Below are 26,660 nucleotides of genomic sequence, written 5' to 3'. Positions count from 1 at the left end.
TCTTGATCTATATTTTATCTCTGCTACCCCTCACCCACTCAGGGGGAGTGGCCCCTGGGGTTGCTTTTCTTTGATTCTTATATTATTATCTTCCACAGCTCTCATATTTGTATCCTTTTCTTTCTGCCCTGGAGATTCCTTTCGCCCTGTCCTGTTTCCTCTCCGGGAATTCACAAAGTCCCGCCTCTATCCACCTGTCCAACCATTGGCTACTGGTTCTTTATTGACCAGTCAAAAAACCAACGGTTGGCAGGGACACACAGCAGACATGCGAATTCCCATGTAAGCACAAATCCAATCCCCAACAATTAGGAATTGGTGGAACTGTACGTTGCAGATTAAGAGAGAATCAGTGCTCATCAGCGTTGTTCATCAATTCAGGAACGTGAGGGCAAGAACTTTTTTCTGAAGCTAGGAGAAAGTCCCTTCCCCATATTGAACTTAAGCATTAACTAGAAAGCTATAGTCTGTCCAAACCTGCAATCTCTAATCTCCAGGTGACAAACAAACAAAAACAAACAAACAAAAAACAAACCTCTCCCCTAATTCCCCTTAACCTTTTCAGACATTCGCTTGCTTTTTTAGAAAATTGTGAATCTCTAGTTCAAGGACAACCAAGGATTAGGGAGATTATTATCTGGCTTTGTGGATCACAATTAGTTCTTAATTCAGTTTGATGACTTGAATGCATGAGAGTATACAATGGGTAGCTCTCATTTATAATAGAAGTTGAGACTTGAAGAACCTGTTCAACAAGGCACATGACTTCTAGGGGTAGAGATGGAGTTTGGGAGTTGAGAGACTACCCACATAACCACCATTCTTGGCCTATCTTAAGATCAGTGTTACTGAATGCCAAACATGGGTGTCCAGATTGTGAATTATGGATTAAGCTTGATGCTTGTAGATCAACTTTCCACACTCTACTCATTCCTTTAATTGGCTCTAGTCTCTTTCATTAACCCATCTGTTTATCTATCCATCTGCTCAGATACACATGTACTTGCCCATTCACAAGGACAGTAGTTACAGCTATTATAAGGAGAGCTGAGATTTAGAAGGAATTGTCTATTAGAATTGCAAAACTTTGTCACCAGGTCACCTCATCTGTGGAAAGCATATTAAAGTAATAGTAGGTACTTAAGCATTAAGTTATTGTGAGGATTAAATGAGATAACAGATAATTTCTCAATGTTATGTATTATTTTACCTATATTAATTATACATAGATATTTAGAATCATGTCTTTCAATGTTGGAGATCAAATCCAGGGTCTTGTGCAGACACTAAGGAAGTGTTCTAGATTAAGAACAATCTTATTTCTACATTGAAATAGGTATCCCAAGGATTTTTTTTTCACTTCCCGAAGGTCATAAAATGACTTCCAGGTGCTGTGTTTGTATCTGCCCAGGCCCGGAGAAAATGATTTAAGGAATAAGACCTTTTGTTTTCTGTTTTGTAACTCAATACTTAGTAGTTACCTCAAATTTGGGTAAGATCTCCTGAGTTATTCAACATGTTTATTGATTTCTGCTGCATGCCCAGATGTGGGCTGCAGTGAGAAGCAGAGTCTACACAGTCAGAGTCAGCAGCCTAGAGGAGAATATAAAGGAGGGTAACCGACACGTGTATAGCAGGCAGCTCCATGGCCTTCCTTCATTCCTATCCCTTCTCAGTTCTGAGGTGCTCTCTGTGTGGAGTCAGAAAAGCACTGACGCAGCACTTTCCCATAGGAATTTGATATGAGGCTGTGGCTACAGAATGCCCGTCTGCCTTAATTTAGTCCAGAGAGATAGAAGGGGAGAAGACTTGCAGCTTCCCTCGAGCTCCTGATCTGGTGTGGCAGTTACGTACTTTGTAATATCAGGACAGCTTTAGCGTTTGCTTGGCCTCAGTTTCTCCCTCTGTTCAGTAGGGAGGTCAAACAGTTAAACTTCTGCTCTCTTTCCGAGAAGATGCTGAGATTCGACGGTCCTTTATAATCCCTGCCAGAGGCACTAAAACTCTAATTCTCTTAAAAGCCACCATTTAAGGGGCGGATTTAGGACAGCTGTTTTCCATTTGATAGATGGAGAACAAAATAGTTTACTGAAACGTGGCTGTGGTCCAATAATCTGCTTTCCTGTACCTGTGCCAGGATTTAGGCTTGAAGGCTTGACCACTGGGAAGAACCTTGGCCAGCTCAGTGGCTTAAACACTTAGGCCGTCTGCCAAAAAGACATATTCAAAATTAAACCTTTCAATTTTAAGAGCACGGGTCTTACAATTTTTGTCCAATGCCCATCCCTCTTACCTGTTTAATTCACTAGCTGCCTTTCTGGATCAGCCAAAGTACACGCACAGTCTTGGGAGTCAAAATATAGGAGATGTAGACAGGACTGCACCGAGCGGATGTGATGCAATTGAGGTATGCCTTGAATGGGATTATTGGATGCCTTTCTGAGGCTGGCACTCTTTTTTGGCCTGCATATATTGGGCAGTTTCTCCTGCCATGTGTTTCTGCCATGATATAATGTGCTGCCACAGCCACCCTCCCACATAAGAGGGTCCATCACCTACAGACTAAGCCCCCCGAAGCTGCAATGCAAATAAACATTCCCTTTCTTTAAATGGATTTGTTTCAAGTATGTGCTGTAGTAGTGGAAAGCTGATGCCACAGTATCAATTTAATTTACACCTTGTGTGATAAAACCAGAACAGTTTTCTGTTTTCTACAGATTAGTAAGTTAGAGGGTATGGAGGTTAAATATCTTGTAAGAAGTCACTTGGTTTACTGGGCTAAACGTGAGTGGTTAAGTTCAGTGCTCTTTCAAGGACCACCACACTCCATTGCTCCAGAAAGGGTAGAGAATAGCAGAGGAGAATAGCAAGTGACCTTGTCTCTGGGTTCCATCCCTTACCTACAAGTGTTCCCTGGTTTTCTGCTCCTTCCATGGGCTGACTTTTCACCCGTCTGCTTATTGAGCGGGGACACCTGCTCTGACACAATGAGGATCATGACTCTGCTGGAGTGGTTTAATTGCTGGTTTTGTTTCATTTGAACCTACGTGGGATATGTTGAGGGTGTTAGGCTCAGCGCAGCACGTATAAGATTCTGTGTGAAGGAGCAGCATTTGCCAGTGAGTTCTCAGCACTATCCCAAAGAAACACCGGTTCCCATGATGAGCTTTGTGCATCGTAGATCTCAAAAGAAGGCTGGTGCACGGCGATAGACAATTTTGTAGAAATAATGGGGACCCATCGAATATTTCGTGACATTTGTTGATCTTAGGCATTATTAGGGATAATGGGACATAATGATGAATAGCACCTGTCCGGTCCCTTTGGAGGAGTGGTGTCTTTAAAAAATGTGGAGAAGTCATTATACAGTCGGGAGGATGTTTGCAGTCATGTGATCTACTTCTCTACTTCAGCTGACCAAGTAGTCCGTTACTCTTTTACTGCACACTCTGGACCTCAATGTCCATCTCTGCTACACGCAGTTCCTTTAATGTTTGCAGCTACTGTGACTTCTTTTTCTTCCATGAAGACCTAATACTTTAGAATTCCTCTAGCAGATATCTTTTATATCCTAGCAATATCTTTTTAATTTTAGAATAAAAAATAAAGGAACATCATCGTGGCATAGGGTATGCAAGACTATGTCAATGATATCTCTTGGTATTATAAAACAAGTTCTTTTTCTTTAGAGTTTTTAATTGGATATTTTATGTATTTACATTTCAAATGTTATTCCCTTTCCACCCTCTCCTCTCCCCCCTCCCTGCTTCTATGAAGATGCTCTCTTTCCCACCCACCCACTTCCATCTCAACACCCTGGCCTTCCCCTACATTGTGGAAATGAGCCTTTATAGGACCAGGGGCTTCTCCTCTCATTGATGCCTGATAAGGCCATCTTCTCCTACATATGTGGCTGGAGCCATGGGTCCCTCCATGTGTACTCTTTGGATGGTGGTTTAGTCCCCAGGAGCTTTGTGGGGAGCTGGTTGGTTGATATTGTTCTTCCTATGGAATTGCAAACCCCTTTAGCTCCTTCAGTTCTTTCTCTAACTCCTCCATTGGGGTCCCCATGTCTGATGGTTAGCTGCAAGCATCCTCATCTGTATCAATATGACTCTGGCAGAGCCTCTCAGGCTCCTGTCAGCAAATACTTCTTGTCATCAGCAATAGTGACTGGGTTTGGTGGCTGCATATGGGATCGATCCCCAGGTGGGGCAGTCTCTGGATGGCCTTTCTTTCAGTTCCTGCTCCACTCTTTGTCCCTGTATTTCCTCTGATAAGTATTTTGTTCCCCCTTCTGAGAAGGTCTGACGCATCCACACTTTGATCTTCCTTCTTCTTGAGCTTCATGTGGTTTATGAATGGTATCTTGGGTATTCCAAGGTTTTGGGCTAATATCCACTTATTAGTAAGTGTGCATGTATGTGTTCTTTTGTAACTGGGTTACCTCACTCAGTATGATATTTTCTAGTTCTATCCATTTGCCTAAGAATTTCATGTAATTATTATTTTTAATATCTGTGAAAAAACAAACACACATACCCAAATCAAAACCAAAAACATGAATACTGTCCTACCTGGGTTTTGCTAATTTGACACAAACTAGAGTAAACTGAGCAGAAATATTTCCATCAGATTGGACTACAAGCACATCTAGGTCATTCTTCTCTCTTCTCTCTTCTCTCTCTCTTCTCTCCTCTCTCTCTCTCTCTCTCTCTCTCTCTCTCTCTCTCTCTCTCTCTCTCCATCCCTCTCTGTGTGTGTGTGTCTCTGACTCTTTTTCTTGTCTCTGTATTGTTCTTATTTGTTTTTTTTTTTATTTTTTGTTGAGACAGTGTTTCTCTTGGTAGCCTTGGCAATCCTGGAACTTACTCTGTATACAAGTCTGGCCTTGTCTCAGGAGCTCAGACTGGCCCAGAACTCGTAGATCTGCTGCCTGTCTCTGCCTCCCACATTCTGGGATTAAAGGTGTGTGCTATAATATTTTCTTAGTGATTGGTAAGCAATAGCTAAGCCCATTGTAGGTGCTGCCATCCTTGGGTAGGTGGTCCTGGATAGTGTAAGAAAGCAGGCTGAGCAAGCCATGTTAAACAAACCAGGAAGCAGTATCCCTCAATGGTTCTCCTTCAGTTCCTGTGTCAAGGTTCCTGCTTGAGTCCTAGCCCTGCCTTTCCTCAGAACTGGGTTTTCTGGAAATGTAAGTAAAATAAACCCTTTTCTCCCAAGTTTCTTTTAGTCATAGTGTTTAATTCATAGCAATAGAAGTAGCTCAAGACAAATACCTTGCAAGGATATTAGATAAATGTGGAATTGAAAAGATGATAGAGATTTATTTCATATGCAGAAGCTAGGTCATCATGAAGGCCAACAAGAAGGTTCTGGGATATGGTCACTCTAAGAGATAAATGCCAACCATGTACTGTTCCTGGGCTCTCTCTAGGAACATTGGGGTTGGTGGTCGAGAGAGCCAGACTGCTCCTCCATGAATCTAAGCATTGCATATGCTAATTCAAGGTACTTAAACTCTATGACCCTCAGTATCACTATCTATGCAGTGGAGACATTAAAACAAAGTTCATCACAAATAGGATGTTAGAAAGTTCATAGGAAGTATTTAACATAGTGTCTCACAAATGGAGACACCACTTTCACCTGCCATTTTCACACCACCCTTCAGGGCTGACAGGGCTACTTGGCTTAGCTCAAATCTGTTGGTGAACTGAACTAAATAGAAAAGGAGAAAGAGTCATGGTGTCTGTATTAGTCAGGGTTCTCTAGAGTCACACAACTTATGGCTATTCTCTACATAGTAAGGGGATTTGTTGATGACTTACAGTCTAAAGTCCAACTCCCTCACAATGGTCAGCAGAAGCTATGAATGGAAGTCCAAGGATTTAGCAGTTGCTCAGTCCTACAAGGCAAGAAGGCAAAGGAAAGAGAGAGAGTCTTCCTTCTTCCAATGTCCTTATGCAGGTCTCCAGTAGAAGGTATGGCCCAAATTAAATCTGTGTACCACCATGCCTGGGTTTGGGACATGCTTTGTCCCAGATGATCTTGAACTCAGAGATCTCCTTGCCTTAGTCTCCTGGAATTCATTACCACTACGCCTCAGGATCTGCATGCCAAAATCTAGGTCAGAAACTTTTATCTCCCAGCCTCAACATCAAGATCGCAGATGAGCCTTCCAATTCTGGATTGTAGTTCATTCCAGATAGTCAAGTTGACAACCAGGAATAGCCACTACAGTGCCCATGATGTGAGAAAGGTTGAGCTGTCATGGTTTCTACAGAAACTCTGAACAGTGGGGAAACCTGTAAAAGGAAAGATGAAAATTGAAGCTGGAGTCTCAGTAACATCCAAATGAGAAATGCTCAATACAGCCCAAAGTTTTGCCAATCAATGTTTTTTCCCTGGGATTTTCAACTTAAAAAGTTCCACTTCTTTTTATACTATAGTTGTATGTTTATTTAATAGGGAATACCCTAGCTCCTTTATGACCATAATTGACAGTGAAGCTGGATTGATGGTTGGTAGATCAAGCCATTAAGGTATCAGCACAGTACACCTGTTATACAGTACCAGAGTGGTCTCAGAGGAGGTAGGGAGGAGGCACTGTGGATGCATGGGAGAGCAAGAGAGCATGTAATAAGACAGTGTGAGTTAGATTGCATTTCAGAAAGGTGAACTTCGGGTTCATAGAGGCTGCATTTGAAGGAGAGACAAAGATTATAGTCAGCTTCTGGCTACCATCACCCAGGCCAGAGACAAAAATGGAGTTTAGGGGCTTTGAGGAATGGAGATAAATGAGTTTTTCAATATTCTGGAGATAAAAATAAGTTAAGTTTTATGGTTTATTGTACATGATATATAGGTAATGTGAGCAAATGTAGGGTCTTGAGACATGGCTTTAACCTCACAAATTATTTGTTGTTTGTTTATTTTTTATGTGTTTATTTATACTTACTTTACATTCTGATTGCTGACCCCCTAACTGGTCACCCCCTCCCCATAAACCTCTACTCCTCCTCTGAGAGGGTAGAGGTCACCCATGAATATCCCCCCACCATCGCACACTGAGTCTCTGCAAGGCTAGGCACATCCTTTGTCATTGAGGCCAGACAAGGCAGCCCAGCTAGGAGAACATAAGCCACAGACAAGCAACAGCTTTTGGGATAGCTCCTGCTCTAGTTATTCGGGGCCCACATGAAGACCAAGGTGCACATCTTTGACATAAGTGTGGGGGATGGGATGGGCTAGGTCCTGCCCATTCTCTTCGGTTGGTGGTTCAGTCTCCAGAGCCCCAAGGATCCAGGATAGTTGACTCTGGTGGAGTTCTTATCCCCTTCAGGGCAGTCCTTTCTCCCACTCTTCCATATGAATCCTCAAGCTCTATCCACTGTTTGGCTGTGGTCTCTGCATTCATCTGAGTCATCTGCTGTGTGGAGACTCTCAGAGGACAGCCTTGCTAGACTCCTGTCTGAAAGTATAACAGAGTATCATTAATAGTGTCGAGGATTGATGCTTGGGATGGGTCTCTAGTTACTGATTGGCCATCCCCTCAGTCTCTGTTCCATTCTCTATTCCTGTATTTCTTGTAGACAGGACAGATTTGGGGCGGGAAGTTTTTATGGATGGGTTGGTGTCTACATATCTCCACTGGGGTTCCTGCCTGGCCATGGAGGTTGGCCTCTTCAGGTTCCATATCTCCAATACTGTGAATCACAGCTCAGGTCACCCCCATTGATTCTTGGGCACCTACCCTATCCTAGGTCTCTGGCACATCCTCAAGATGCCCCCTTTCTCCACCACCACCAGTTGCAGATTTCCATTCATTCTCATCATCATTTATTTGGCCATCTCTCTTGTCCCCCAACACCTGATCCTGATCCCCCCATTCCTCTTCCCATCCTGTCTCCCACCCAGGTCCCTCCCTTGCTCTGCCTCCTATGACTATTTTATTCCCTCTTCTAAGTGAGATTCAACTTGGGCTTTGCTTCTATTTTAGCTTATTTTAAACACATGTACATTTGAATCTTACTGGTATTGCTTTTATAGGATATAGTGTTGAATATTGTGGCTGCTTGAGTCTTTATTCTTTCTTCTTTAAAGTAGAGACATGACTGATGCCTCCCTCCCAGAGTATTAGAAAGGAGAATGATGTTTTGAAGAGTCAGGAGCCTGGGCATGAAGATACTTATTGGGGATTTGGCAAGGGAGCAACTACCGTTGTTAATGTTGTCTACCTCTCAAGGCCCTTAACTGTCCTGTTCTCACATTTCAATGCCCATATATCACCTTTTTCTCTTCTTCATATTTTACTTTGAATCACTAGATTCTGTCAAATGCTCCATAAAAATTTCATAAAATTCTAATTCATGTCTATTTCTCTACTATCATTTCATCCAGTTACTTCCCATTTTAGGGTAAGCTACCATGATTTATCTCCAGAATTGCGAAGAAATCTTACAAACAGACCTTCCTATACCCATTTTTGCTATCAACAAGTACCTGTGGCATATTATACCCAGAAGTAATCTTTTAGGATACAGTATTGTACAACAGAGTTGAAACATATAAGATGTATACATGAAGATCATTTTCTTTCCTACATACTAGTAATGAACAAATAGAACTGAAAATAAGCTATACAATAGCATTATATTATCACATTTCAAAATCAAATACATACACATACATATATGTGTGTATATATATACATGTATGTATATATATATATATATGTTCAAGATAAAAACATTGCAAACACAGGTGAAATCAAATAAATAGTTAATGGAGAATTATTACATATTCACAGGCAAGAGGATCAATATTGTTAATATAATACTACTTCAACACATTGACTTAATACATTGCAATAAATCAGCAATCTGATTAGTGAATATTTACAAGCACATCCTGAAGTCTATATGGAGAGACAAATAACCTAGTATAATCAACAAAATATGAAAGTTGGAGGATTGACAGGAACAGATTTCAGGACAGATTAAAAAAAACTTAATGATTATTATATGATTATGATGGGTAAAGAATAGACAAATTGATTAATGTCATAGAATTGAGATAACAAATGTAAGTCATACATGGTATAGTTAATTAATACCTGACATAAGAGCAAAGGTAACACAATGCAGGAAGGATAGTCAATTACAAATGGTCCTCCAACAATTGGACAAACACAAACAAGCAAAGTATGAAACTAGAAATAGACTATCCTGAGCGCTTCTGTAAACCTGACCCAATCTATAGTCACCTAGGAAGAGAGTTTTATTGCAAGATTGTCTAGGTCACGTTGACCAGTGTATATGTTTGTGAGTGATTGTCTCGGTGATATTAATTGAAGTGGGAAGGCCCAGCCCCCTGTGAGGAGTATCACCCCATGAGTTTGCATTCCGAATTGGAGTAGAAAAGAGATTTGAGTAGTAATATATATGTATACATTTTCATTTACTCTTGACTGTATGTGAATATATAATACAACCAGCTGCTTAAAGGTGTGCCTTGACTTGCCCATAATCATAACCTGTAGTTGGAATTTGGAAGACCAAGAAATCATTTAGCCCCTTGCTTTTGTCATCATAGATGTAGAGATGAAGCCAGAACACAGAGCTTACATGCTCATAAAAATGAACTCAAAATGGATCATATGCTTAAACATTATATGAACAGAAGTAAAACTTTAAGAAAATAAGGGAAGAAAATTGGGATGACCTTGTATCTACATAAGACATTTAGTTTGATACTAACAGAGAAAGATCTAATAAGCTAACGTTGACTAAAATTAGAAACTCAGGTTCAACCAAAGGCACTTACTTAACACTATAAAAACAATAGAAAGATAACCACAAACATGGAGGAAATATTTGAAGTGACACATTTATCAAGTGACTAGTATCCAAAATATGTCTAGAATTCTTTCAGAATAACAACATTGATAAATAACTGAATTAAAAAGTATCACAGTCTTAGCAGAGATTTTACCAAGATGGTGCTCATCTAGAGAATGAGTGAAAAGTTCCATGTTACTACGGAATCACAAATAGAACATAAAGGCAGTGTCTCTACAGTACAAAGGCTGACAGCCACGGTATCTGGAAGGATCAATGCTTCAGGCTGAATATGAATCTGGAGTAACCAACATCCCAGGTTGAAAGTCAGAAAGGAGTGGATCATCCTTACTTTGGGAAGAATTGGTCTTCAGTTCTATTCTGCTCTTTAACTGATTAGATTATTCCCACCCACATTAGTGAACTCAAGTCAAAGTCTATCAAACTGAAATGGTAACTTCTTCAGAAATGGCTTAAGAGAAACATTGACAATGTACATTTGATGACATACCCAGATACCCTATGACCCGTGACAGGTTCTTTCTCTAACATCTGTGAAATGAGCCCATTTAAGCAAGATTAGATTCTATGAAAGGCAGGTTTATTGGGAAGTTGCACTTGGGTGGATAAGTTCACTGGCCCTAAGGACCAAGGTCAGGGAAGCCATGGGGAAAGGGTAGTGGAGAAAGAGAGAGAAAGAGAGAAGGGAGCATGTGCATTCAAATGTCAGGTAGGGACTGAAGGATACTGAGAGAAACTGGAAGCCAGGTTGGCTTTTGTATGTAAAATATGTACCTCAGTTACTTGTCCCATGTCTGAAACTAAACAACCCAGTCCAGATAATTCAGAAGCTTATTAAAATAAATCTATCTTGACATCTATCCTTTACATTTTTCAATGCATTTCAGGCCTCCCTTCCCTCACTCTGGTCTGTTATTTGTAGCGGTGACGGTTCACATTGGTGGTCAGCCTGACACACTTGGGAAGAGGGAACTCTCAGTTCAAGAATTGTTGCCATCAGATTCTTTTGTCAGGTTGTCTGTGGGGCATTCTCTTGACTGTTATTTGATGAGTGGGGTAGACAGGTGGGCTGTACCAACCTTAGATAGGTAGGTTAGGACTATATAAGAAAGTTAGTTTTGTGTGAGCCTGACAGTAAACAAAGTCTTTGTTTCAGTTTCCATCTCCAAGTTCCTGCCTTGAGTTCCTACCCGGACTTCTCTCAGTGGTAAACTTGTAACCGAGGGTGCAAGATGAGATAATTTCGTTCTTCCCCAAGTTGACTTGGATGACATTGTTTATCACAGCAAACAAAAAGTAGTCCATAGAGCCGCTTTTCTGCTTTCTCATTTTTTTTAAAACTGTAACCAGCTTTATTGAAGATACTTTTCATAAACAATCATGGTATTTCAGGCAGGACACTTGCAATCAACAATATCCAAGAACTTCCAAATTCCCTTATTGTATAGACTACCAAAATCAGAAATCCACTGTAAAACTCTATGAAGTCTTCATTCAATGCTTCGAAAAGGGGAAAGTTGCTTCGACTGAGGGCTGACATTTCACAGGAAGGATGCTGTTTGACAACTTTTCACAAGCCGACCCTGACTTTCAGGAACTGAATGTGGTAGAATTATCAATCTGAAGATTCACAATCTTTTATAAAAGGAACCAGCGATCTTCTGAGAACACTTGAGGAAGTCACTGCAAAGTCCACATCGCCCATTAGACTAGAAAACCAATTTTGGGGGTCAGGTTACAACCGGTCTCTGATTTTAAGGGAATTAAGTCTATGCTGATGGTACAGGGGGACAGGATATAAAAATGAATTTAGAGTTTCCCCAGACCACAAGGCCTTTTTGTTTTTTATTTTATTTTATTTTATTTTTTGCTTTGGTGGCCAGGAGGTCTTTCCTGGAAGCCAACAGGAACTTTTTAAAATTATCAAGGAAAGAGGTTTTCTGTCTTCTCAATCCAACTTGGGTGATATTTTATTAGTGACACATGATTCTTTCCACCCAACAAATGAAGTATTCTGTGTGTTAACAATATAGTTTTTTAAAAAAGTAAAACAAAATTCTGCAATTTTATAAAACTTGACAAAAATAGTATTTCAAACTGTACAGTCACCAGAAGTACACAGTTATCAAAAATGCACACAGGTCAACTGGCATCTCCAGCATCTTCGGCTTTCTGTGCTTGGTCTGTTTTGGAGTCTCCGTTTTCTGCAGGATTATTCGCATCCTTACCGGCATCGGGCTTTCCCCTTCTTCCCCTCGGGCACCTTCTCTGCAGGGGCCTTTTAGCTTGGGCTCTGGCTTTGGAGGAGCAGGTTTAGGAGATCACTTTGCAGATCTTCTCTGTGGCTCGTCCTTCACCTTGGCTTCGTCACCTTTAGCATCCCCTTTAGCGGTTCTTTTGGACGCCGGCGCTGAACACAGGTATACAGTGGCATGTGGGTTTGGTCTGTCCCGGGGTCGTCCTCACTTATTCACATTGCTCCCCCTTTTTCATTTTTATCTTGGATCACCTACATACCTGGAGACCTTGGTTCAGCTTACCAAACACAGAAAGAAACCCTTTCTCCTTAGGTGTGAAGATGGATAATTTAAGTTTCGAAGACTGCCGTCACATGTGTTCTCTGGCTAATAACAATGAGAGCTGCATCTTCAGCTCTGTGTCTGATTCGTACCTCTGCTTTCTACTTAGGACTTGAATATTATGTGCAATGTATATTTTTCGGTTTTGTCGTGTCTTCCAGCAAAAGGCCATTAGGCCCCGTGTATGCGTATTCCTGGCACTGTCTCTATCCTCCTCCCCTCAGTTTCTTGAGCAGTGTTTACTAAATACTAGCTGAATTAAGTAATTAATTAATGATAATTATGGAAGTAAAACATGCCCTGGAATGCCTAATTAGCAATTCTATTTGTGACTGCTGGCTTCCAGGTTTGATATAAGATTTCACAGGACTACATATTGTCTTTCTTCCTTAGCTTTTTTATTTTCTGTCTTTGTCTCTCATAGTTTAAGGCTGAGATACCTAAGCATAATATGTTTAATACTGAGCAAAGGCACCGAGTTCCTGTTTTGTGCCTCCTTTTCAGAGAAGTTATTTGGAACCATAAAAGAAAAGGGGCATTAGAATTGGATGGACAAGATTTCAATTTCTTTTTCAATCACTTATTTCTGGGACATTAGTTTCCCATTCTATTTTTGATGTTTGACAAAAATCTCCTTCACCAAGATGTGATGAAATATGAAGCTATTACTGCTTGGCATTAGCGTAGATAATGGGCCATATCATGTCACCACACAGGATTCCATACACTGCTCTGGCCGGAGATAGGACCTCATGGGGCCCTTACCTGCTGTTTAATTCAAGTCATTGTGTGAGCCCTGAGTCCTCAGCAGGGAAAGCTGCAGTGGTCTGTAATCCACTAACATAATGGGATACAAATAGTACCAGGAGTCCTCTTAACTAGGGACAAGGTGACTTAGCCCATCCTTCCTGAGAAACACTATATAATCCTCTCAGACTGGTCAGTGTACTGCATTAAAATCAGTGTATTTCCCAAACTCCATTGCTGTTTATGTCTTACTGAATTATAGACCCAGGCAGAGTACACCAGCTTCTCCCCCTGGGAACGGGGACTCCCAGCACAGCGAGGCTTTTTGATGCAGTATTTTGTGCTTGGAATTCATTACCCTGGGGACTTGTCGAATTGAAGATCTGTTACTTTTTACATTCCGCTTGCTGTAGAGCGCCTGGCATAATGTGCTGGCTACTCTCCAGAATCTTTGATTGTTTTTATGTTTCTGTCTGTCTCTCCTCATTGTTTTATTACGCTTTGTGTTTAGTGACAGGGACTAGCTCGAGATAATAGGGTGGAAAAATAACTATTTTAGAACTGGAAAGATAGCACTTAAATCAGTTACATATATCCAGCGACTTGGCACTTTAAATATATCGACAGTGGATCATAGATGGTAAATAGCATCTACTTAAAAGGATGCTCTATTGTGTTTGGCAAAGTCTAAGTACTCGATAAATATGCACTGAGAAAAAAGCTAAACAAACAGAGTTATATAAATGCATTGTGATAATAAAAAGACGATCAACTACTCTCTCCTGCTCCTCCGTCCTCTTCCCATTCCTCACCACCTTCCTCCTCCTCCTTCTCCTTCTCTTTCTCCCCTCCCTTCATTCTCCTGTTTTCCTTCTTCATTTTCTTCTCTTTGAGGTAAGATCCAAGGTGCTGAGAAGGTAGCTATGAACTATCATATTCAGTCAAGGGTTTCTTATTGTTAAATTATCATTAGACCTCTATTTTCCCAGTTTCTTAATTTATTGATTTAACTAATTAGGTGACAAATACACAAGAAAGTGTATAAACATGCTTAGATTTTTATTGTCTCAAATATTATGCTATAACAAAAGCAAACAGTATTTACAGTGTACCGCATGCTATAAGCAATACAGAGATGTTTTAAAATATTCAAGGGGAAGTGTATATGTTATATTCAGATCCTATATAATCTTACATGAAACTCAAGTGTCTCATACATTGGTACCCATGGAAGGCCTTTAATGAACTTTCCAGTTACCAGGTAATAACTATTTCTAAGCTGATGTCACTATACTAGGAAAATCTTGATTCTAGTCCTCTATTCATACTCCCTCCAGAAGTCATGCAACATCTTAAGATCTCTCCTTTTTTTGTGTGTGTTAAATTGAAAGAGAAATTTTGTGTGTGTTAAAATGAATTTCGGAGAAGTAAAATAATTACTGTCTGCCACCTGGAAGATACTTAGTAAAGGATAGCCCCGAATGAACTTTTATATTCTTTCTCTACAGCCTAACAGCTTATGTATTAACTGGTTTAAAAAACTGTAATATATCTGTGTCAGTGTTTACATAGATGTATATTTATATATACACATTTGAAATTTTTATTGCCTAAAAATTTCATAAAAACATATAATATATTCTGATCAAATATTCTTCTTAATCACCTTCTTCAATTCCTCCACTTTTCCCCCTTCCAAACTAATACACTATAAAACCCATTGAATCCACTTATTGCTAGCTGTAGGACCGTCTATTCAAACATGGGTAGCCTCTCAGTGGCTGCATCCCCAAAGAAAACTGACTTTCCTTTTCCTGAAAATAATATTCTAAATTCTGAAAGACCACATTGTTGAATCCAATTTCCTATTATACCCAGAAAAACTATTAAATGGATGGGGAGATAAAGGTTAAACACAGATTAAAGGAATTTGTGATGATTAAGCTAGCACTACAGAGAATTTTAGAAGGAATACCTAGGTCAAAAGAGGAATAGACACACCATAATCCCCCCCCCATTTGTGTGTGTGTGTGTGTGTGTGTGTGTGTGTGTGTGTGTGTGTGTGTGTGTGTTACTTCCCAGGTGATTGTGGTAGGAATATTGAGTTTATCAGGAACATCTTCTGATTCTCCATCCTAAGTCTGTTTCCATTTGTCTTCTCAGTGATGCTCATATCTTCAGGTTTTTTCTCACTATCCTTCTGCACTGTTGGGAAGCATCATTGTTCTGTATCTCAAGGACTGACTCAATCATGTAACCTACAACTTGAAGTTGCACTTGGAGTGATCAAAATGGTTGGATGGCCAGAGTCAAGAAAAACTGAGTTCAAAGCCCAGCCATTTTAACTTAGTTTGATGATAAACAGTCTTACTTTCTGAGGTCCTGTTTCTTCATTTGCCATGTGAGGCGTACCACAGCATACCTAGGATTGCATTTGAGACTAGCTGTGAAGCACCACAGAAGAACATCTAGACTCAAACTGAAAATTCTCTACCCTTTGGTTATAATTATTATTTTTTGTTATTAAGGGACATCATCATTCACAAAAGCCAAGGATCCTTTGATTATTCTAGCATGCTACCTCCTGTGATCCTATGTGGGTTAGTATGTAATGTACTTCCCATGCAGGGAGATAAGCTTGCTTGTGATTCAACATAGGCCATTAAGTCACTTGGCTGTGAGAGAATTTAGAAATTATTGTTATGGACCCTATTCTATCTTGTCTATCTCCATTCTTTCTTCTCCCTTCTCTCTCCTTCCTGACCTGCTCTTTTCTCCTCCTCACTAGAATCTTTTCTTCCAGGGTCTGCTCCTGCTTCTATGTCAGGTGTCTGCACATACTTGTGTCTTTATGTATTTATTTACACTATGGGATTTACATATGAAAGAAAAATAGATATTTATCATTCTGAATCTCTGATATATTTCTATTACTATGGTGACCTCCAGTTCTAGATTTTTTTCTCCAGAGCATAATTTCACTATTTTGGTGGCTAACTAGTACTCCAATTTCTATAATTCTCTTTATCATTTTACCTGTTGTTGGCATCTAGATCAATTCCATGACCTGGCTCTGTGAATAGGACTGCAATGAATGGAATGTGCAAATGTCTCTGTGGTAGTTTCAAGTAGCATCCTAGGTCATATCAGCAATGGAATCATTGCTTCACATGGTAATTTTATTTTTAGTTTGTTGAAGAACTTGCCCACTGATTTCCATAATGGTTAGACCAGTTTACATCCCTGACAGCAGTGCATAAATATTTTCTTTCTCTGCATTCCATTCTCAGAAGTATTTATTGTTTCTTTCCTTTTTTTTTTACTTTCCTTTTCTTTTTTCTTTTATATGTCTTTATTTCTCCTTTGAAAATGTTATAAATATATAAAATATATCTGGATTATTAAATACACTCTACAATTCTCTAACACCTCCTAATCCCCTTTCAACAAATCTTACTAACTGTATGTCCATGTACATACACAACCTACCGAGTCTGACTAGTGCCGCAGCTGTAGATATGGGCACTGTTTTCCTGATGGTTGTCACTTTGACTAGGGTAAAATGGAATCTTAATCTAGCTTTGTTTTCCCTTCCTTTGACTCGTGAAGTTGAACAGTATTTTGTATGTTTTTGGTCATCTGTCCTTTATCTTCTGAGACCTGTCTCTTCATCCATAACCTGTTTGTTGGTTGTGTTTTGTGGATTTGGGATATGTAGGTTTTAATTTTTTTTTATATTGAGCATAGGATTTGGGACTCAGGGTTCTACATGATTAGCTATTTAACCCTCAGTGTTCGGTCATTGCTCAATGCACTGTGATCTCCCTTTATACCAAACATGTTGGCTCACTGTGAGATGATATTAGGTAATTTGTGCAAGGGATCTATAACTTGGAAAAACACTGTCATTGTGCTGGGACCTTGGCCAACATTTTAAAGTGTGTGTTTACTAGAGCCTGTGCCTTATAAACTTCCCCATGAATAAATGGAGGCTTCAACTGGGCAGGAAACAATGCAATTTCCATCGACATTAATTGCGATCTGTTTCCTTGGGGGCTAATGGCCTGGGGAGTGATGTCCTGAGCCATGCTAATGTGATGACCCAGGCATTTGTTCAGGTACCAATTATGAACAGAAGTAACATCTGTCACTGTCAACCTGTTTGGAGAGTGGCCTACCTCTCCCTATCCACAAAGTTACCATGGTAATTGCAGGGCAAGAAATTATACCATGAACAGAAAAGAAACGGGAGTGAAATGCAGCCAGAGAAGCCCAGCTTTCAATACCGAGCACTGTATGAGCAACTGGAGAGGGCTTGTTCATTCCCTCTAGCACCAACTTAGACATAGTCTAAAAGGAAGGAAGCTGTGGATCTTAGACTCAAAAGATGGTCTTTCACAAAGCCTATCATAGCTTGTACAGCATTCTTCTTCACGGGAGAAAATGTTCAAACATTGAACAGCTCATATGAATAAGACCGAGTTGGTGATAGCTGTTGGCAGGGTTAAAAGAATCTTCCAGGTTCTTCTCAAGCCTTATCTCCTGCTTTTCCTGTTTCTCACCAATACAGAACTGTAAGTATTACATATCATATGCAACTGTCACATCAATAATTAATTTATTAATTTTAACTAATTAATTAATGGTTTTGAGCAATATGCCAGGATTCTTTTTAATGAAAAAAATTAAATTTGTTCACCAACAATTTCACACATGTATGGAAAACGTGTTGACTGCTCTCACACTGGTTTCCCATCACCCCTTCCCATTAAGCTCTATACTATCTACATGATTCTTTTTGCCTTAAATGCATATGGCTCTTCTGTTCTCTGCTCCAAGGACAAGACCTTACATTTCTTTCCCATTGACTCTTGTTCTCTAGGCCACACTTCTGGGCATTGAGTGTTTGGACATTTCTATAGATGCATATATAGATCCTACTCTTTATTCCACTTTTGACCCTTACCTTTAGACCTGTATGTACAGTGTCTTTTTGCTTCAGGGTCTAGCATCACCTCATGATAGCATGTCCCACCCTCCCTGCTTGATTCCCCACCCCACCTCATCCCTGATCACTTTTCCAATTTTATTGGATGACAATGGCCAAGAAATTTAGAAATATCTTCCATTTGCCTTCCTCATCTGAACCCTCAGAGCAACCTACTCTCTGCATATTTTACTTCCTAACTCCCCCTGGTCCCAGCCACCAGCACCCTCTGATTGCTTTGTTGAAATAGCCTTTCAGTGAGTTTCCTCCACTTTACCTTTGCTCATACATACATTGTAATTCATTCAGAAGTGAAAGGAATCTCTTACAATGTAAATGAGACCATGTTGTATCTTTGCTTACAACCTTCCAGGGCCCATAGTTGAAACAACTAGGTTTCATTCCCTGCCAAACCCCTTTGTGCTCTACAAGGTCTAAATGGTTTGGTTTCCCTCTCAGACCCCCTTTCCTACCTGTTACCTTCAGTCTGCTGGTTCTAGACATTCTTGCCCTATGAGTAGTTCTTTTTTAAAAATGTCCTGCTAATCTAGGGCTTTGCTGCTTTCTCTTTCTTCTCCCTGTCAATCTCTGTAGGTGACAGAAGGACCCATTCTTATTGATTCTATTTTCTACTCAAATACCTCTTCAATGAATTAGTTCTTCCTGACCTTTTCTCTAAAATTCCCTGTTCTCCCCAACTCCTCACTCCCATTATCCTGTGTCCTACTTGTTTCCTTAGCGGGAAGGGAGGGTAGTGTGTGATGTGTGTGTGATGTGTGTGTGATGTGTGTGTGTGTGTGTGTGTGTGTGTGTGCTGTATTTTGCAGGTAAAATTACATAAGTGAAACATGGGCAAGATACAATGATATATGTGCATGCAAATGTAGTAAAAATACCTAACACAGTGTGCAATGGTATTACTTTGTGTCATTGGACAGGGACCTTTGAGGGCTGGAAGTTTGTCTGACTCATTCTATGTTTAAAGATGGAGGAGGGTGCTCTTGTACAGTAGAAGCCCCATGCATGTGTGATAAATGTGCAGAGCTCTGTTAGCTCTGTTGTTGCTCTACTGGCCTCTCATATTACACCCCATTCACAGACTGGAGTTCTAGTCTATTCTTCATGACATCTCTCATATGTTGCCTGCACTTTCTGACCTACTGCAGAGAGAACATAGCCTAGCCTGCTCCCTTAACTTCACTTGCCATTTTCCCATGTTATATAATGGTATTCTTGACTTTCTCATGTATTCAGCCCTGAATTCTACAAGGTATAAATATTCTCATTTGTGTAATCTTGGTATGTAGGACAGAACATTATAAGTGTTCAACATGTGTGGGATGATAAATAGCAGCAATTTTGTGACAGATACATGTTTTATATCAAGAAGCAACTTCTTAATATCACTGTCAATAAATTAGAATTATAAAGGAAATTTCCACTCTTTTGGAAATATATGAAGAAAGGAAATAAGAAATCAAGCATGAAAAGATTTCAATAAAATGTCTTCATTGTCAAGTATATAATATAATTGCATTTTATTACCTAGACAATTACAATTGAAGTTGAATGAAGAACAAACCAGTGATTTATTTGAGCTATGTTCCTGCAATTAGCACAATGCTTAAAAGATGTGTAGACGATACTTACTAATTTTTAATAACTATAAATGAATCATTTTATTTGCTCCAAGTAGTTGGTTCATGTCCAGAAGAATCTAACATTTAAAAAAATTATATCATATAATTTTTAAAAAAATATTTTTACTTATTTCCATTTTGATATTGAGGAATACCAAGACTGTATAGCTCATTTTTATTTATTGTGAATTTATTAGGAGTATATTTTTCATTATGCGATTAAATGCTGTTGTATGTCGTCTCATTTTGCATTGACACTTTTTACAGGGTCAAATTCTTCTCATGTTGAGCAATTTTGAATTGTATTCTAGATTTCGTGAGTATCATGCTTTGAGACCATTTTATTTTTCTCATTTAATTAGAGATAGAGTTTATTGTGGTTGCTCACTGGTACTACTTCTGACCTTTGTTGTAGTGGACAATTAATGGAGTTGAAGTCAAAGACTGCTGGCTGTACAATAATCTCTGTTTGTCTCTTGCACAAGCAATGAAACTTCCTTGCATGAATCATGAAGTCACTAAACTCTTGGGAACATTTGTCATAATAGGTGGATGTATTCTAGTGAATATATGGCAAGGGTTTTCTAGCCCATGGGTTTAAGCATTCTATCACCTTCACTTTGTATCCACCTACTTCAATCCATCCTTCAACATCTTCAACCTCGCTCCTTCCCTATGCTATTGGGATGCTATCTCCTAACAGATCCTCTCAGCAGATCCTGTCCCAGGATTCTACTGAGTTCTAATCATTCATCTTTAGGCCATGTAATTGGAATTTGCCCCCCTACACATGTTCTGGATTCAAGAGATGTACTTAGAATTTGTACAAAGAACATGTCCTCTCTCTTTTTGGAGTCTTTTTTAATGTTTCCCCTTCACTTTGAAATTGCCCTGAACTCTTCCCTCTAGTGTTTGAGATTTTGTCTTTTCCAGCAACTGTCCCCAGCCTTGTGATAAACCCACACAGACAGTAACTTACTCTATTATTTCTCTGAGTCTGAAAAGTTAGTGCTCCCTGAGAACTTGTCTGCTCTCAGCTATACTGCTTTGCCTTCAAAAGAGTGTTTTGAGTCATTTACTATTTGCACTGGAAGGTAAGCCTGGTAGGAGCTCACCCAGTCACACTGGAAGTTAATTTCAACAGAACAATGCTAGACGTCCTTGAGCCCGATTAGTGTCAATCCTTCTACTTGTGATCTGTAATGTTTTAAACAGTCTAGACTCAAGTATACAGTCATCAATACTGGCAGCTATTGTACTATGGTTTAGAAACATTTATTTTTTTCACTAATGGTAACCAATTGTGGGTATGTTAATATTAATAACTGACCCTCTCTGATATCTGATTTATTGCCAATAAAATGGATACTTAGACCATGAGATATAGGTAATCCTGTGGAGATAAAGACTTGAACTCAGAAAGATTTATGAATGAAATATTTTAGTCACTTAAGGCTTGCAGTCTTTCTCCAATGCTTGCTTTATTTTTAGTGTAGGAAGCAGGAGGATTGGTGTTGAGGAAGGGGTTGGTATGGTGAGAAGATAGGAGTGAGAAGGAGGAGCTGTGAAGCTCATCATGGTAGCCAAGACCATAGAAACATTTCAATACACTAGGACTTTACTTTGTGTATAAATTATATACAAATTTATTTTGTGAGTTTGTGGAGCTACCAAATTTATTTCCTTGGCTAAGCTACAGTAAAATCTGGAATTTTCCTCCTGGCCCTTGAGTATTGTCCCTAATAAAATACAGTTTTATTAAAATGACCCAAGCTCTAGTTTAGCACTCTGAATATAATTTATTTTAATAATTAAAATACAATTATATAATTTCCCTTTCCTCTGTTCTCCCACATGCCTCCCTTGCTCTCTCAAATTCATGGCTTCTTTTACTTTGACTGTATATATTTGTACAACTTGACTCCCATGTTCTCCCTAATAGTCATAGAATATCTAAAATAGCCCCAACTCCAAGCATAATAAGCCCTGCTTTGAATTTGAAGGACACCTCAGACTTTATAGTCGATTGCTGTTACTCTTGCTTACCCAAGAGAGGTGGAAGGTAAGTCCTTGCTGCTGATAACCTAATGCATCCCAGACACAGGACCCAAAGGACCCAGGCTGGATATGATCTGAAAGCCTTACCCTTGAGATCTGGCTTTTCATCTTTTGTCTTCTCTCAGTTATCTCTGTTCTCCATAACCTGCATTCATCAAGAAGTCTGCTAGGTCTGTTTATCTGGTGAACCCTATTCCTGATAGACATTCTCAGTAAATAGCTCTCTTCTTCTGACTCTGCTCCTAGACTATTGATCCTCATTTGGTCATGTTGTACTCAGAATGGAGTTCAATTCATGTAGTTTTTTTCTCCTGTCATCAATGGTTCAGAAAAAAAATTGAATACTTTATTATTTCTCTCTGGTCTTTTATTTTCTGATAATTCTTAGAAATGTACCCAAATGTGATTTGTAGATTTGAAGAAACCATCATTTAGCTGATATTTTAAGGTAAAATTTCTATCTCCACTTAATTTTAACTGTTTTATTAAAATGTCTAACACTGTCTCCTCTTTCTGTGAAGAAGTGACACCTCATCCTTAAGTGGGCAGCACAGGGCAGCCTCCTGATGAGAGGCAAGAAACTCGAGACTCTGCATTGCTCAAGAGCTCCTTGAGGAATAACTGTAAAAATGCTGTTGTAATAGAACTTCATATTCAAATTGACTCTTATTCTTAGGGTGTCAAAGTGCTTTATCAACATGAATTGCTAGAAACCTTTTAGGTTAATTAAAACGAACAGGTTTCCTAGACACAGAAGGTGACTGCTTTTATACTTGGGGGGATGTTTCTCCGTGTGAGCAAATTTAAGTACAAATAAGTCCTTTGACTAATCAGAGACATTTTAAGAAGTAGTGAATTCAGCATTACACCGCAAACAAATTGCCACATCCCATTGCTCTTCAGAATAATAATGATAATAATTTCGTGGTTCATAAGTAGAGGCATTCATAGTCTTATTTGTGCTACTACATATTCAATGGTTGCAGGCAGTCCTGTGTTGTGCTTGGCACCCTACTTGCAATAGTGCATTGTTTGCTTATAAGGACACTGCAATGCAGGTCTTATCTTCTCTTTATGCTAAAGCTATGCTATTTTTTTTTTTTTCAGAGCTGGGGACCGAACCCAGGGCCTTGCGGTTGCTAGGCAAGCGCTCTACCACTGAGCCAAATCCCCAACCCCAGCAATATAGGTTTCATCTACACTTGACAGTTCAGGAAACCAAGGTTTAAGGAAGTTGAATAGCTTACCACTCTCATGGATCTAGCAAGTGCCGGAGCTGGGATGGTAGTCTAGGTTTTTGAGCTAGCTGTCCATATTATTCTCCTCCAACGGCATTGCAAGTTCCTTCTCTATTTCTATACTCCAGGACAATATAACATATCCCTACCAGAAATAGACTAGCATTGCAGACTCAAGGATTTAGAATTGGAGTTACACAATGGTAGGAAGAGAAGATGAAGCCAGACTGCTGGTGGAAGTCAGAACATGGAGTGGAGGTGGGGGCTTGCCAAACAAGCCAAGGCATTTGGACTTTTTCTCCATATGTCATCCTGCTTATCAATATTCATGCAGCACTCAGAGATCCAATTAGCAAGGGAAGGAATTTTTGCTCTCTAAGGATATACTGTGACTGTCACTACAGTAAAGACATTACCAAATTGTATTCTCCTAGCAACCCTCTGTGGTAAATCCTCGTGTTCTTTTCAAGGACCTTGAAATTAAGACTCAGGAAGGTTAAAGGATCCGTGTAAGGTTATATAGCTCATAAAAATGCCATCAGTTCATTAAACCCCAATGGTTTGTCTTATCATTCTCACAATGTTTGACAGCCCTGCACTACTTAGATTTGATGGTCACATTAGATTGCACCTGATGTGTCCTTTACAGGATGCTATATATAGATTTCATATCACATCCTGACCCTTTGGCTAAGTCGAGTGTAGGATTCCTATTCATAAGAGTATGCCATTGGCAAATTTACATTTAGAGACAATTGTGATTTTCCAAATGGTCAGAACCCCCAACATACAAGAGCATTAAAAGAAATACCAGTATTGGATATCTATAACTTTTGCTACAGACAGGCTTGCTCAGATTCAGGCCCAGGCAGAGGCACTCTGTTGACGTTGTGATTTGTGTTGTGTTCACAGAATTGTTTATGATGCTCAGATGTCCCTAAAATACCTAGGGTTGATGTTGAGTCTGCAGGATGTAGGTTATTACTGCATTATGCAGGGGGCTATGCTGTGGACATAGTGACTGTCCACTGGCAAAGCAAGCAGGCATGTTGACTGAAGCTGTCCTCCAGAATGAATTCAATTTTACAAATATTCCTGTAGAATTGGGCACTTCTATACTATGAAAGAATGGTACTGTTGTAGCACACTTTACATTCAAGTATTTTGGGAGTGATTTCCAGTGAAATGGGATATGTAGGCATGAAAGTGTGATGCTTGTACTCGTTTATGAGCCTTAGAACTACTAAGTTATTCCTTAACCGTTGCCTCCTTTTCTAAGTTCAGGTTCTTCTCTTATTACTGGTTTACCACTCATGTTGCTTATTTCTCTGCTTGCCCTCTGCCACAAAAGATACTATTGTCTACTGTGCTTTCTGAATGCCAATTTGCATGAAGGGGAAGGAGCCACGTCTTTAATGATACTATTTTTAAGTGAGCCTCTATGAACCCGCAGCATACCAGGGCATGCAGGCATCACAGATGGTGAAAGGAAAGAGTCAGGGAATGCAAGATCGTAGAAAACTGGAACATCCCTGATCAGCAGGGAGAGGAGAGCAAGATAGTTTCTCAGCGCATGCTGAATCTAGATCCCTAATCTTTAGCTTGATGTCTCAGACTATTTTTTCAGTTCTATTGAGCAATCAGATTTGAAATCTCCACAAAATGTTTAAGCAAAATGAGCATGTAATAAAAAAAAATAGCTATACTTTAGGAACATCATATTCAGAGCAGGGCAGAGACTATTTGTATAATTATTATTTTTTTGAAAAGCTTATTTATTTATTTATTTATTTATTTATTTATTTATTTATTTATTTATATTTTACAGACAGGGTTTCTCTGTCCTGGACTTGCTCTGCAGACCACGGTAGTCTGGAACTCACAGAGATCTTCCTGCCTCTGCCTTGCAAGTGCTGGGATGAAAAGTGTATACCACCATGGCCCTAAACTTTGAAAAGCTTATTTGTGACATTTTAAAAAAATATTTTGAGGCTCAATTATATCATTGAAAATATAGAGAGAGTTTTAAAACTCTACAATAGAGTATTTATAGACTTGAAAAAATTTTGGACTCGAAAATATTTAGAGGTATTATTATGATATTGATAAGAAATATGGTTTAGTGTAATGAAATGATTAGGAATGGAGTAGGAATAAAGGGGCACTCAGTAGTATAGCTGTGCACAATGAAACTTTCAGAGTTTTGATTTCCTTGTCAGCAAGAGGAAGAAAATACTCTAGGCATCTTCTGTGCTTGGGGAATTCAGAGGCAGACAGTTGTCTCTAAACGTAAATGTATAGTGGGTTGTCCAGAGTAGAAGCCGGTATGTAGCTTTAATTCCACTGGGAAGATTGAAAGTGACCCCATACCAAGGGTGATGAGTAGATATACCATACGATGTTTGTGACTGGTGCCTGAAGGGTGGTTCTTCTCTGCCCATGTCTGACTCATGCTGAACAACACTAGCACTGGTCCATATGTCCCTGGACCATGTCCTTCAGAGCAATCCGCTTGATATTTGTCGATTTGCACATAGATTCAAAAGGACCAGAGCAATTAAAACAAGAGTCTTTAGACATTGGTAGACAACAAACAGCAATGACTAGTGGGGAGAGTAGAAAGCCATCTCTAAATGAGACTTAAAAAATATTACTCATTTGAGTTTTGTCTGTCTACTGTCATTTCTTACACTGGAAACAAAAAAGCCAAGCAGGGCTGATGACAACGAAGGATTTAATGTGTGGCACGATTAAGGGGACTCCTAGCTCTATATGACCACTGTTTGTGACACTCTGGATCAATTAACTATCAATTAATCAGTCTCCAGTTCCTGTTCTATCAAATGGAAATGCTTACGTCTAAGTAGACTCATGGATGGAATACATAAAAAAGTCACCTTCTTTTTAAAACTTTGCTAATTATGCCACTCTTCCCCCCAAAAGAGGGTTCAGAATCGAATAAATCAAAGAGATTCGGAGACAACAGGAGAGTCATATTTAGGCAGCAATTGACATTTTTTCTTGGATAAGAAAAATTCTACATCTGCTTCTAAAATATGAAGAGTGGTGGCTGTGATTCATGCACACATGATTCACAGAGAAATCTGGAGCTGAAACACAGCGAAACTAATAATATTCCGCCCTTGTGACTATAGCTTGCCTAAGCTTAGAATGTGTACCCAGAGTCAGGGCTGTCATCCCCAGGACAAGTATGGCACTTCCTTGATTTAGCAACAGTGATACAAGCAGAAAAGATTGTGATTTCCCCATAGCATACATCCCAAAGTCAGCTCCGTCTACGGCAGCTGCAGCATCTCTCTTCTCCACTTGCTTGGTTCTTATCTCTACCGACATCTGGTACTTGTGCAGAACCAGCATAGCAGCTTCTCTTCGGTGTCTCCATCTTCATTTTCAAGAGACCCATTCTTCCTCTTCTCACTGGAATGGACTTATTTATGGGTCAGAGGTCCACTGTAAGACTGATAATACAGTCATCAATCCAAGTATCAAGGAGATACAGGATGAGTCCTGAAATTGTCATCTTC

General features: G+C 39.5%; 1 protein-coding gene and 1 pseudogene across 1 annotated transcript in view; one reads left to right on the top strand and one right to left on the bottom strand.

Annotated features, from left to right (window-relative positions):
* The window catches only part of Fam135b (family with sequence similarity 135 member B), a 277,326-nt gene that overhangs the window by 31,683 nt on the left and 218,983 nt on the right, over nt 1–26,660 (top strand). The window contains exon 2 of the mRNA XM_032916392.1: nt 20,087–20,135. The gene's annotated coding sequence lies outside the window, so the exon portion shown is untranslated. The remainder of the gene's footprint in view (nt 1–20,086; nt 20,136–26,660) is intronic.
* On the bottom strand, nt 12,009–18,683 carry LOC116889892 (annotated as a pseudogene).

Source organism: Rattus rattus, chromosome 1 (genome assembly GCF_011064425.1).
Source record: "Rattus rattus isolate New Zealand chromosome 1, Rrattus_CSIRO_v1, whole genome shotgun sequence".
NCBI lineage: Eukaryota > Metazoa > Chordata > Mammalia > Rodentia > Muridae > Rattus > Rattus rattus.
This window is presented reverse-complemented; position numbering and strand designations above follow the sequence as displayed.